The sequence below is a fragment of the Chrysemys picta genome, chromosome 3 (genome assembly GCF_011386835.1).
Source record: "Chrysemys picta bellii isolate R12L10 chromosome 3, ASM1138683v2, whole genome shotgun sequence".
In the NCBI taxonomy this organism is placed as follows: domain Eukaryota; kingdom Metazoa; phylum Chordata; order Testudines; family Emydidae; genus Chrysemys; species Chrysemys picta.
Genome location: NC_088793.1, coordinates 194,964,341 through 194,976,122, shown reverse-complemented (window position 1 = coordinate 194,976,122; position 11,782 = coordinate 194,964,341).

The window sequence follows — 11,782 nt, the reverse complement described above, 5'->3', positions numbered from 1 at the left end:
AATGCATTATGTCCTGAAGGATTCTAAAATGCCACATCAGCTTAACAGATGCGTAATACCATACAGAAGAATTGCTTCATTCACCAACTGTTTAACAGCAGTAGCGTTTAGGGCAGGAAGCGTATAATGACTTTTCCAGTTGAAACTTCATTGGAATAAAGGAGAATGCAAATACCTGAGCTGGACTTAAGACAGGACTACCTAGGTTAACCTCCCTACGCTGACCGTTACAAAGGCCCTACAGAACCCCTAATGATTCCAAGGAGAGTTGATGGACCTTTTCTGAATGACATATTTTTTCATTTTAAAATAGCTTTTTTTTTTAAATGGAATTTGTTATATAAAGTTGTCAGCATTTTTAATTTTCCATGAAAGAATTTAGTGCTTTAACATTCTTCGCAAAATTGACTTAGCAAAAGAAAATTTCTGTTTTCAGTGTTTTTGAGAATTTTGTGGGGTGGGGGAAAAAAATAATTTAAAAATAGGGCTTTGGAGCAGAGCGAGGGCCGGCTCCAGGCACCAGCTAAAGAAGCAGATGCTTGGGGTGGCCAATACCAAGGGGTGGCACTCCGGCCGCTATTGGGGCGGCATGTCCAGGTCTTCAGTGGCAATTCGGCGGCAGATCCCTCAGTCCCTCTCGGAGCAAAAGACCTGCCGCCGAATTGCCGCCGAAGAGCGGAGCGGCGCGATCGCGCTGCTGCGGCTTTTTTTTTTTTTTTCTTTTTTTCCCACTTGGGACGGCAGAAAACCTGGAGCCGGCCCTGAGCAGAGCCCAGAGCTGGAGCGCGGACAGCTCCAGAGCAGTGGAGCTGCAGGTTTTTGCCTGGAGCTGGAGCAGAGCCAGAGCACAGCTCCAAACCCCTGTAAAAATGCTGGGAAAACAATATGGGCCCATTTCAGATATTTTGAAATTAAAACAACTTTGACATTTTTGGCAGCAATAGCTTTTCAGTTATTTTTGACCAGCAGTGATCACAAGTCGTCAGGGCCTCTGTTTTACATACCACTGAAAGATGTCACATTCAAAAGCACAATGTCCCCTAGTCAGGGGCGGCTCTAGGCACCAGCAAAGGAAGCACGTGCTTGGGGCAGCCCATTTGCAGGAGCGGCAGGGATCCAGCATGGGAGCTGAGAACCAACAGGGGCCCCTGGGAGCTGTAGTTCGTTGGTTAGCTCCCTGTCTTCAGTGGCAATTCAGCGGCAGGTACGTCGAAGGCACGGGACCGTCAGATGGCCCGCAGAAACGCCGCCGAATCCACGTGACCAGGTCTGAGTGGGGTATAATGAGTTCTATACATGTACTGGAAATACGCCCCCTGAAATATGTTGAGGGGTCAGACTTGATAAACCAGTTTGGCTTAGAGATAGAGAAGAAGTTCCTTTTGTTTCATGTTCATAGAGCCATAGCCTAATAGCCAAGGCAGGAGGGGAGAAGAAAGTGTACCAGGGCAAGTGCAGGGCTAGGATCTGGTCAAGTGCCCAGCTCTCTCCCAGGTTTGTGGGTGAGAGCGAGGACAGGTCTCTGTTGGATAAAGGACAACGCCCTGCTCCTTACAATCCTCTGTGTCCATGGGAGAGAAGGGATGAATCCCTCCTTGAGAATCTCAGCAGCTTCCTAGGAAGGAGCCAGTGCTCTTCTCAGAGGGCCTTCTCCTGGACCTCACAGGGGTCTGATGCTCTCACTCCACAAGCCTGCCTGGGGCGTTGGAGTTAGTGCTCAACAGAACCAGGAAGAGCCCTGTTGTCGAGCACCAGCGCCTTCCCTCTATCCCTGAAGGTGGAAGGGCCCCAACGCTGCCCTGCACTCACTGCTCTGACCACGGATGGCTCTCAGGTAGGAGGACACAATGGAAACGTGGATCATCCAGTCTCTCATTTCCAGGCCTCCCCAGGGCTAAGGTAAAATTCCTGCTCCCCCTGACCATTATGCTAACCTCCAAGATATGCTGGTGATTGTCTGTGCTGGGGGTTGCTGTCAGCAAGCTCTTCAGCATGGCATCCATGTCTCTGGGCAGGCCTTCTTCAGAGCCTGTCAGCGGAGGGAGACCATGGGTCAGGGTTATGGAACCTGGGGCTACACCTGCCAGGCTGACAGCTGGCTCTGCAGTCCTTGCCCAGAGCAGTTCTCTGCAGAGGGCCTGGTGCACAGCCGGTAGGGAACAGCCAAGCTGCTAGGGATGCAGAGTCCAGCATCTGCAAGGAAGGGATTCCCCACAGAGGGGCAACATAATCTCCCGCAGAGAGGGAGTCTCCCCCTGACACTTGATTAAATCCTATGGCCTGTTCCCACCTCTGCCCACCCCACCCCCAAATCAGAGCAGCTCCAGCTACTGAAGAGAGCAAAAACCAGAGGCCTTCCTGGCCCTTGGGAGAGAGGAGTAGGTTGATGATCTACCTGGAGGTGAATTTTGGTCTTCCCCATGCCTATGCTCTAAACTCCCTTCAGGACAGTGCACAGAAACCCACCACGGACTGCTCCACCCTCGTGTTTGTCCCTACTTCAGTCTGCTTCATCTCTGTGCCAACCGTTTCCTCCTTCACCTCCCTGCAGCACCCGACAGGGTGTGTGTGTGGAGGGTCAGCATGGTCCCCTTAAAAGCCCAGTCACCACTTAACCAGGACAAGAAGAACTTGACTCCAGCCAAGCTCATTCTCTGCTCTGCCTCCCGAAGAGGAACACTCCTAACCCATAGCCCCTGCAGCAGCAGATCCTACAGCCAGTTGGAGCCAGCCCGCCTCACCCCGCCTGGTGGTGGGAGGGAAACATGAGAAAGGACAAAAGAAGGAAGAGATGAAGAGAAAGGAAGGAGGGATGGAGGAAAAGGTAAAACGAAAAAGGGCAAACCCTAATGTCCCCAGTGATTGTATGGGACAAAATCCCAGGTGGGGAATAAAATTCTGCCACCTTCAACTAGTGCTTTCCATGCCTAGAATTTGGCTGGCACCAGATGGATCAGACTGAACAGGTTCCAAACCTCTCAGAGGCTCTTACCTTGTAAACAGGGACGTCTGTTTTCTAGTAAAATCAGTAAAAGGAAAGGAGAAAACTCGAAAGAGGCTCCTCCTCACACGCACGTATGTGAACCCTAATACTCTCCCAGTCCTCAAAGAGAGACCTCGAGAAAGAGACTTGCTGAAGCAAAGCCACAGGGGTCTCTGAGGTTTCCCTGGCCCTGCGCTCCTATCCTGCCTGGCTGATGTCAGCATCTCTCTGTGAGGTCACCACCTCCCCACCACCTTTGACCAATAGGCTGAGGTCCTGCAAAAGGCCTTTGTGATGTCACTGCCCCACACACCCCTCCCCTGAAGTGCTAATGTCCTGCTGCTGGCCAGACACTTTGAAGGTTTGAGCTTGTCATAAGTATAAAGGGAAGGATAACAGCCCTCCTGTGTACAGTACTATAAAATCCCTCCTGGCCAGAGACTCCAAAATCCTTTTACCTGTAAAGGGTTAAGAAGCTCAGGTAACCTGGCTGACACCTGACCCAAAGGACCAATAAGGGGACAAGATACTTTCAAATCTTGGTGGGGGGAAGGCTTTTGTTTGTGCTGTTTGTTTTTGGGGGTTGTTCACTCTTGGGACTGAGAGGGACCAGACATCAATCCAGGTTCTCCAAATCTTTCTGAACAAGTCTCTCATATTTCCAACTTGTAAGTGAACAGCCAGGCAAAGCATGTTAGTTTTTATCTTTGTTTTCTCAACTTGTAAATGTACCTTTTTGCTAGAGTGTTTATCTCTGTTTGCTGTAACTTTGAACCTAAGGCTAGAGGGGATTCCTCTGGACTCTTTAAGTTTGATTACCCTGTAAAGTTATTTTCCATCCTGATTTTACAGAGATGATTTTTACCTTTTTCTTTAATTAAAAGCCTTCTTTTTAAGAACCTGATTGATATTTCCTTGTTTTAAGATCCAAGGGGTTTGGATCTGTAATCACCAGGGAATTGGTGAAGAGTCTCTCAAGGCTACCCAGGGAAGGGAATTAGCATCTTGGGAGTGGTGACAGCGGACCAGATCTAAGCTGGTAGTTAAGCTTAGAAGTTTTCATGCAGTCCCCCACATTTGTACCCTAAAGTTCAGAGTGGGGAAGCAGCCTTGACAGAGCTACTCTCTGTGGATCACCCCACTCACTGCGTGTTCATTCTAGGATGCAAGCCGGCTAGACAGTAAAACATCAGAGGCTGCTCCCAATGCTACACTCAGTGCTTCCAAAACTAGTAGACTTGATGGCCAGAAGAGACCTTTAGAGCATCTAATCTGAGCATGATCACGGACTTCCTGTATAGTACAATAGTTACTTTTTGGGCACACACATTCCAGAAAGGCATCGAGAACCTGTCAGAGACTCAAACACCCCGAGGAATCAGGGGGAATTAAGAGCACCTGGAACCAGCAGCATTTCCACACAGCACCTGCCCACCACTGAGGAATGGATGCCCCATTAACCTGGGCTGCCATCCTGTGGCTTCAGCATTAGTGTCTGCGATGATTTGGGGCAAGATCTCGACCTCCCCGCAACCCACTTCACTCCTGCCAGAATCCCTCCTGCCCACCCCGATAGAGGCCCCTCCTTGCCCAACCTGGGTGGGGGTGGGAGGAGAGGGTTCTGAGAACTTGAGCTGTGGTATGGAGGTGGATCAGCTGTCAAGGGCACTGAGGCGGAGGTGGCAGGAGCTCACCCTTCAAGGAGGGGGTTTGGCACTGGAGGTTACTAGAAAGGACAAGAAGACTCCATTCTGGGGGTCAGGAGGTGAATCCATCCCTCAGTGGTGGGCAGGTGCTGTGTGGAAATGCTGCTGGTTCCAGGTGCTCTTAATTCCCCCTGATTCCTCGGGGTGTTTGAATCGGTGATCATGCAGGGGGTTAGATTAGATGCTCTAAAGGTCTCTTCTGGCCATCAAGTCTACTAGTTTTGGAAGCACTGAGTGTAGCATTGGGAGCAGCCTCTGATGTTTTACTGTCTAGCCGGCTTGCTTCCTAGAATGAACACGCATTGAGTGGGGTGATCCACAGAGAGTAGCTCAAACCTTCAAAGTGTCTGGCCAGCAGCAGGACATTCGCACTTCAGGGGAGGGGTGTGTGTGGCAGTGACATCACAAAGGCCTTTTGCAGGACCTCAGCCTATTGGTCAAAGGTGGTGGGGAGGTGGTGACCTCACAGAGAGATGCTGACATCAGCCAGGCAGGATGGGGCGCAGGGCCAGGAAAACCTGAGAGACCCCTGTGGCTTTGCTTCAGCAAGTCTCCTTCTCGAGGTCTCTCTTTGAGGACTGGGAGAGTATTAGGGTTCACGTACGTGAGTGCGAGGAGGAGCCTCTTTTGAGCTTTCTCCTTTCCTTTTACTGATTTTACTAGAAAGCAGACGTCCCTGTTTACAAGGTAAGAGCCTCTGAGAGGTTTGGAACCTGTTCAGTCTGATCCATCTGGTGCCAGCCGAATTCTAGGCATGGAAAGCACTAGTTGAAGATGGCAGAATTTTATTCCCCACCTGGGATTTTGTCCCATACAATCACTGGGGACATTAGGGTTTGTCCTTTTCATTTTACCTTTTCCTCCATCCCTCCTTCCTTTCTCTTCATCTCTTCCTTCTTTTGTCCTTTTTCCTGTTCCCCTCCCAACACCAGGAGGGGTGAGGTGGGCTGGCTCCAACTGGCTGTAGGATCTGCTGCTGCATGGGCTGTGGGTTAGGAGTGTTCTTCTTGGGGAGGCAGAGTAGAGAATGAGTTTGGCTGGAGTCAAGTTCTTCTTGGAGGTGAATGCCTGGCTGCGAAGATGGTGTCGCCAGGAGGGCTTTGGCTTCCTAGACCATGGGATGCTATTTGAGGAAGGACTGCTTGGCAGAGATGGCGTTCACCTTTCGAGGAGGGGAAAGACCCTATTTGGACACAGACTGGCTAACCTAGTGAGGAGGGCTTTAAACTAGGTTCGACGGGGACAGGTGAGCAAAGCCCACAGGTAAGTGGGGAACATGGAGACCGGGGAGATGGGTCGGAAGCGAGAGGGAGTGTGGGCTATATTGGCAGAGAGAAAGGAGGGTCAAGACAAAACTGGGAGGAAAGATCAAACCAGTATCTTAGATGCCTATATACAAATGCGAGAAGTATGGGGAATAAGCAGGAAGAACTGGAAGTGCTAATAAATAAATACAACTATGACATTGTTGGCATCACTGAAACTTGGTGGGATAATACACATGATTGGAATGTTGGTGTGGATGGGTACAGCTTGCTCAGGAAGGATAGACAGGGGGAAAAGGGAGGAGGTGTTGCCTTATATATTAAAAATGTACACACTTGGACGGAGGTAGAGATGGACATAGGAGACGGAAGTGTTGAGAGTCTCTGGGTTAGGCTAAAAGGGGTAAAAAACAAGGGAGATGTCATGCTAGGAGTCTACTACAGGCCACCTAACCAGGTGGAAGAGGTGGATGAGGCTTTTTTTAAGCAACTAACAAAATCATCCAAAGCCCAAGATTTGGTGGTGATGGGAGACTTCAACTATCCGGATATATGTTGGAAAATAACACAGCGGGGCACAGACTATCCAACAAATTCTTGGACTGCATTGCAGACAACTTTTTATTTCAGAAGGTTGAAAAAGCTACTAGGGGGGAAGCTGTTCTGGATTTGATTTTAACAAATAGGGAGGAACTCGTTGAGAATTTGAAAGTAGAAGGCAGCCTGGGTGAAAGTGATCATGAAATCATAGAGTTTGCAATTCTAAGGAAGGGTAGAAGGGAGAACAGCAAAATAGAGACAATGGATTTCAGGAAGGCAGATTTTGGTAAGCTCAGAGAGCTGATAGGTAAGGTCCCATGGGAATCAAGACTGAGGGGAAAAACAACTGAGGAGAGTTGGCAGTTTTTCAAAGGGACACTATTAAGGGAAGATAATGGAGCAAGTAATTAAGGAAATCATCTGCAAACACTTGGAAGGTGGTAAGGTGATAGGGAACAGCCAGCATGGATTTGTGAAGAACAAATCATGTCAAACCAATCTGATAGCTTTCTTTGATAGGATAACGAGCCTTGTGGATAAGGGTGAAGCTGTGGATGTGGTATACCTAGACTTTAGTAAGGCATTTGATACGGTCTCGCATGATATTCTTATTGATAAACTAGGCAAATACAATTTAGATGGGGCTACTATAAGGTGGGTGCATAACTGGCTGGATAACCGTACTCAGAGAGTTGTTATTAATGGTTCCCAATCCTGCTGGAAAGGCATAACGAGTGGGGTACCGCAGGGGTCTGTTTTGGGACCAGCTCTGTTCAATATCTTCACCAACGACTTAGATATTGGCATAGAAAGTACGCTTATTAAGTTTGCGGATGATACCAAACTGGGAGGGATTGCAACTGCTTTGGAGGACAGGGTCATAATTCAAAATGATCTGGACAAATTGGAGAAATGGTCTGAGGTAAACAGGATGAAGTTTAACAAAGACAAATGCAAAGTGCTCCACTTAGGAAGAAAAACTCAGTTTCACACATACAGAATGGGAAGAGACTGTCTAGGAAGGAGTACGGCAGAAAGGGATCTAGGGGTTATAGTGGACCACAAGCTAAATATGAGTCAACAGTGTGATGCTGTTGCAAAAAAAGCAAACATGATTCTGGGATGTATTAACAGGTGTGTTGTGAGCAAGACACGAGAAGTCATTCTTCCGCTCTACTCTGCTATGGTTAGGCCTCAGCTGGAGTATTGTGTCCAGTTCTGGGCACCACATTTTAAAAAAGATGTGGAGAAATTGGAAAGGGTCCAGAGAAGAGCAACAAGAATGATTAAAGGTCTTGAGAACATGACCTATGAAGGAAGGCTGAAAGAATTGGGTTTGTTTAGTTTGGAAAAGAGAAGACTGAGAGGGGACATGATAGCAGTTTTCAGGTATTTAAAAGGGTGTCATAAGGAGGAGGGAGAAAACTTGTTCACCTTAGCCTCTAAGGATAGAACCAGAAGCAATGGGTTTAAACTGCAGCAAGGGAGGTCTAGGTTGGACATTAGGAAAAAGTTCCTAACTGTCAGGGTGGTTAAACACTGGAATAAATTGCCTAGGGAGGTTGTGGAATCTCCATCTCTGGAGATATTTAAGAGTAGGTTAGATAAATGTCTATCAGGGATGGTCTAGACAGTATTTGGTCCTGCCATGCGGGCAGGGGACTGAACTCGATGACTTCTCGAGCTCCCTTCCAGTCCTAGAATCTATGAATCTATGTCCTGGTTAATTGGTGACTGGGCTTTTAAGGGGACCATGCTCCAGGTTCATGCCTTCCTGTCATCCTGGAGCAGCTGGGGAAGCAAGTCCTCATGGAGGGCCCTGCCCATATCCCTGTTCTCCAGGCTCCCTGGGGGCAAAGGAAATTAAGGGTCTAGCTCTAGCTTCTATCCTCTAGCATCTCCTGCAGAGGCGCTGAGGGGAAAAAGAGAGTCCTGGCCCACTGGGGACTGGGAGCTGGCAGGAAAATGCTGATGGAGTCCCCTCTCCCTCTCCCTTTCATTAGAACTGAGCAGAATTCCCCAGGATGGGTCACCACGTGGCACAGCTGGCTCTGTTGATCAGTGACCCAGCCAAGGACATTAGCCGGCAGGGCAGGGAGGGGGTTTACCGGCTCTACCAGCTGCTGCTGCACCAGAGGGGTAAGGAACCCAGCTGGGAAATGGCACCCGATAGAAGACTGAGACTGGGACCCCAGCCAATTTCTCTCAGACTGACCCCGGCTGGAGGATGAGTCTCTGTCTGTCTCTTTCTGTGTTCTACACCCCTCCCCTGCAATTCTGTTGGGCCAGGCACGCAGCGAGGACTCTGCCCACTGTGCAGCCACCAATGGGATTGGAAGGACACAAGCACTGCAACCAGAATGACAAATGTGTGTGTGTGTGTGTGTGTCTCTCTTTCCCAGGGTTGAGCATCCATGAGGCCGAAGACCTGTGGTGCTGGGACTGGCACCAGGACAGCAGGCTCCTGGGCTACAGGAACACAGCCAGGGTAGGGGAGATAAGGACACTCTGCCAGGGCATGAGACAGCTCCGGGAGTGGGGGTGGCTGGGTCCCCTGCAGTGGCTGCCTCGAGGGGCCACTAGACGGAGATGCCGTTCTAGCCCCAGGAGTTGGAGCCTGGCTCTGGGCAATCTGCTAATGCCTCACATGATGTTGGTTTTAGGTCTTCGGAAAGTTCTTCTCGGAAGGGCAGAGAAGACTCTTCCTACGGACGGCAGTGCTGGCCATCCACAACCCCCTGCTCCGTGTCAGCCAATCAGGGCTGGTCCTGGCCTTCTCCCTTCTGGGGGAAGCCCAAGAGCTGATGGGGGACAAGGTAAGCAGCTGCATTAGACTCAGGAGATTGGGGCGGCGCCCTGTCACGGAGTCCCAGGGCGATGCTCTGGAACTGCTCCCCACAAAGCCAGTCAGGACTTTGGGGAGCCTCCTCTCCCTTGGAGCAGACTGTCTTCAGGGCAAGAAGCTCACACGGCTTCACCTCCTGGGTCTCTCCTGGTAGCATTCAGCATATGCCCCTCCGTGCGCTTCCCACAGCGAGTCCGCCCAGGCAGGGTCCAGGGGAAGCCAAAGGGTTCTGCACCCCCCACTTCGCAGTCAGACGTGACTCTCAGCCAGCCAATAAAACAGAGATTTATTAGATGACAGGAACACGGTCTAAAACAGAGCTTGTAGGTACAGCGGCGAACGGGACCCCTCGGCCGGGTCCGTTATGGGGTTCAGAGAGCCAGACACCCACGTCTGCCCCCACTCCTAGTCCCTAGGTAGCTCCAACTCTGAAACCCCCTCTAGCCCCTCCTTCTCTCGGCTTTGTCTCTTTCCCAGGCCAGGAGGTCACCTGATCTCTTTGTTCACCTTTAGCTATTTCCTTGCAGGGCGGGAAGGGACCCTGGCCATTTGTTGCCAGGGAGACAGAGTGTCAGTGATTTATGCACACGGCCCTTTCCCCACCACCTAGACACTTAAGAAATGCATAGGGGAAACTGAGGCACCCCCACAGTATTCAGAGGAAACATGAAGAACAGTCCCACTTCGTCACAGGCCCAGGCCTCATTCCCATCCTATCGCCATTCGCTGGCCTGGCGCAAGGAGCCTGGTGGGGAATGAGAGCGAGAGCAGGTGCTACTGGGAAGGGAGATGAATTCACCTCCATGAACAGGAGGGAACCAGCTTGTCCCCGGAGCAGCTCCAACACAGCTCTTTAGCAAGGCTAATTAATGACAAGCGTTACCTCATCACGGACTTATGTTCTCAGGGCACGGTCCTTTTTCTCTTGGGAAGAGCAGAGGAATCCCCAAAATGCCCTCTGCGAGCCTCTCCTCTCCCAGAGGGCCTCACCCAGTACCCAATGGCCTAGTGTCCGTGTCACCCCAGCCACCACCTAGAGAGAACGGGAGGATTCAGTCAGCAGGGGCTGCTGATCTGCCCCATTCACCAGAGCTATCATCCTGTGGCTTCAGCATTAGTGTCTGGGATGACTTGGGGCAAGATCTCGACCTCCCCACAACCCACTTCACTGCTGCCAGAATCCCTCCTGCCCGCCCTGCTAGAGGCCCCTCCCTGCCCAACCTGCGTGGGGGTGGGAGGAGAGGGTTCTGAGAACTTGAGCTGTGGTTTGGAGGTGGATCAGCTGTCAAGGGCGCTGAAGAGGAGATGGCAGGAGCTCACCCTACAAGGAGGGGGTTTGGCACTGGAGTTTGGTACTAGAAAGGACAAGAAGACTCCATTCTGGGGGTCAGGAGGTGAATCCATCCCTCAGTGGTGGGCAGGTGCTGTGTGGAAATGCTGCTGGTTCCAGGTGCTCTTAATTCCCCCTGATTCCTCGGGCGTTTGAGTCTCTGACAAGTTCTCGTTCCAAAGCATCAGGAGGACGTCACGGCCAAAGCGATGCACCAGCTCCGCATCATCCGGCACTTGCGCCAAGTGCCTGAGGCACTGCAGGGCTGTGCCTCTGAGGCCATCAGCAACTCCCGCTCCCTGCTGGAGGTACTGCTCTGGCTCACTGTAAATGGGGAGCTAGTGGAAGGGGAAATGGAGCCCCCTGGCACACACTAAAAGGGAAAGTGGTGGATTCTCCATCTCTTGATGTCATTGAATGAAGACTAGATGCCTTTCTGGAATGTGTGTGCCCCAAAAGTAACTATTGTACTATACAAGAAGCCCGTGATCATGCAGGGGGTCAGATTAGATGCTCTAAAGGTCTCTTCTGGCCATCAAGTCACTAGTTTTGGAAGCACTGAGTGTAGCATTGGGAGCAGCCTCTGATGTTTTACTGTCTAGCCGGCTTGCTTCCTAGAATGAACACGCATTGAGTGGGGTGATCCACAGAGAGTAGCTCAAACCTTCAAAGTGTCTGGCCAGCAGCAGGACATTCGCACTTCAGGGGAGGGGTGTGTGTGGCAGTGACATCACAAAGGCCTTTTGCAGGACCTCAACCTATTGGTCAAAGGTGGTGGGGAGGTGGTGACCTCACAGAGAGATGCTGACATCAGCCAGGCAGGATAGGAGCGCAGGGCCAGGGAAACCTTAGAGAGACCCCTGTGGCTTTGCTTCAGCAAGTCTCTTTCTCAAGGTCTCTCTTTGAGGACTGGGAGAGTATTAGGGTTCACGTACGTGCGTGCGAGGAGGAGCCTCTTTTGAGCTTTCTCCTTTCCTTTTACTGATTTTATTAGAAAACAGACGTCCCTGTTTACACGGTAAGAGCCTCTGAGAGGTTTGGAACCTGTTCAGTCTGATCCATCTGGTGCCAGCCGAATTCTAGGCATGGAAAGCACTAGTTGAAGGTGGCAGA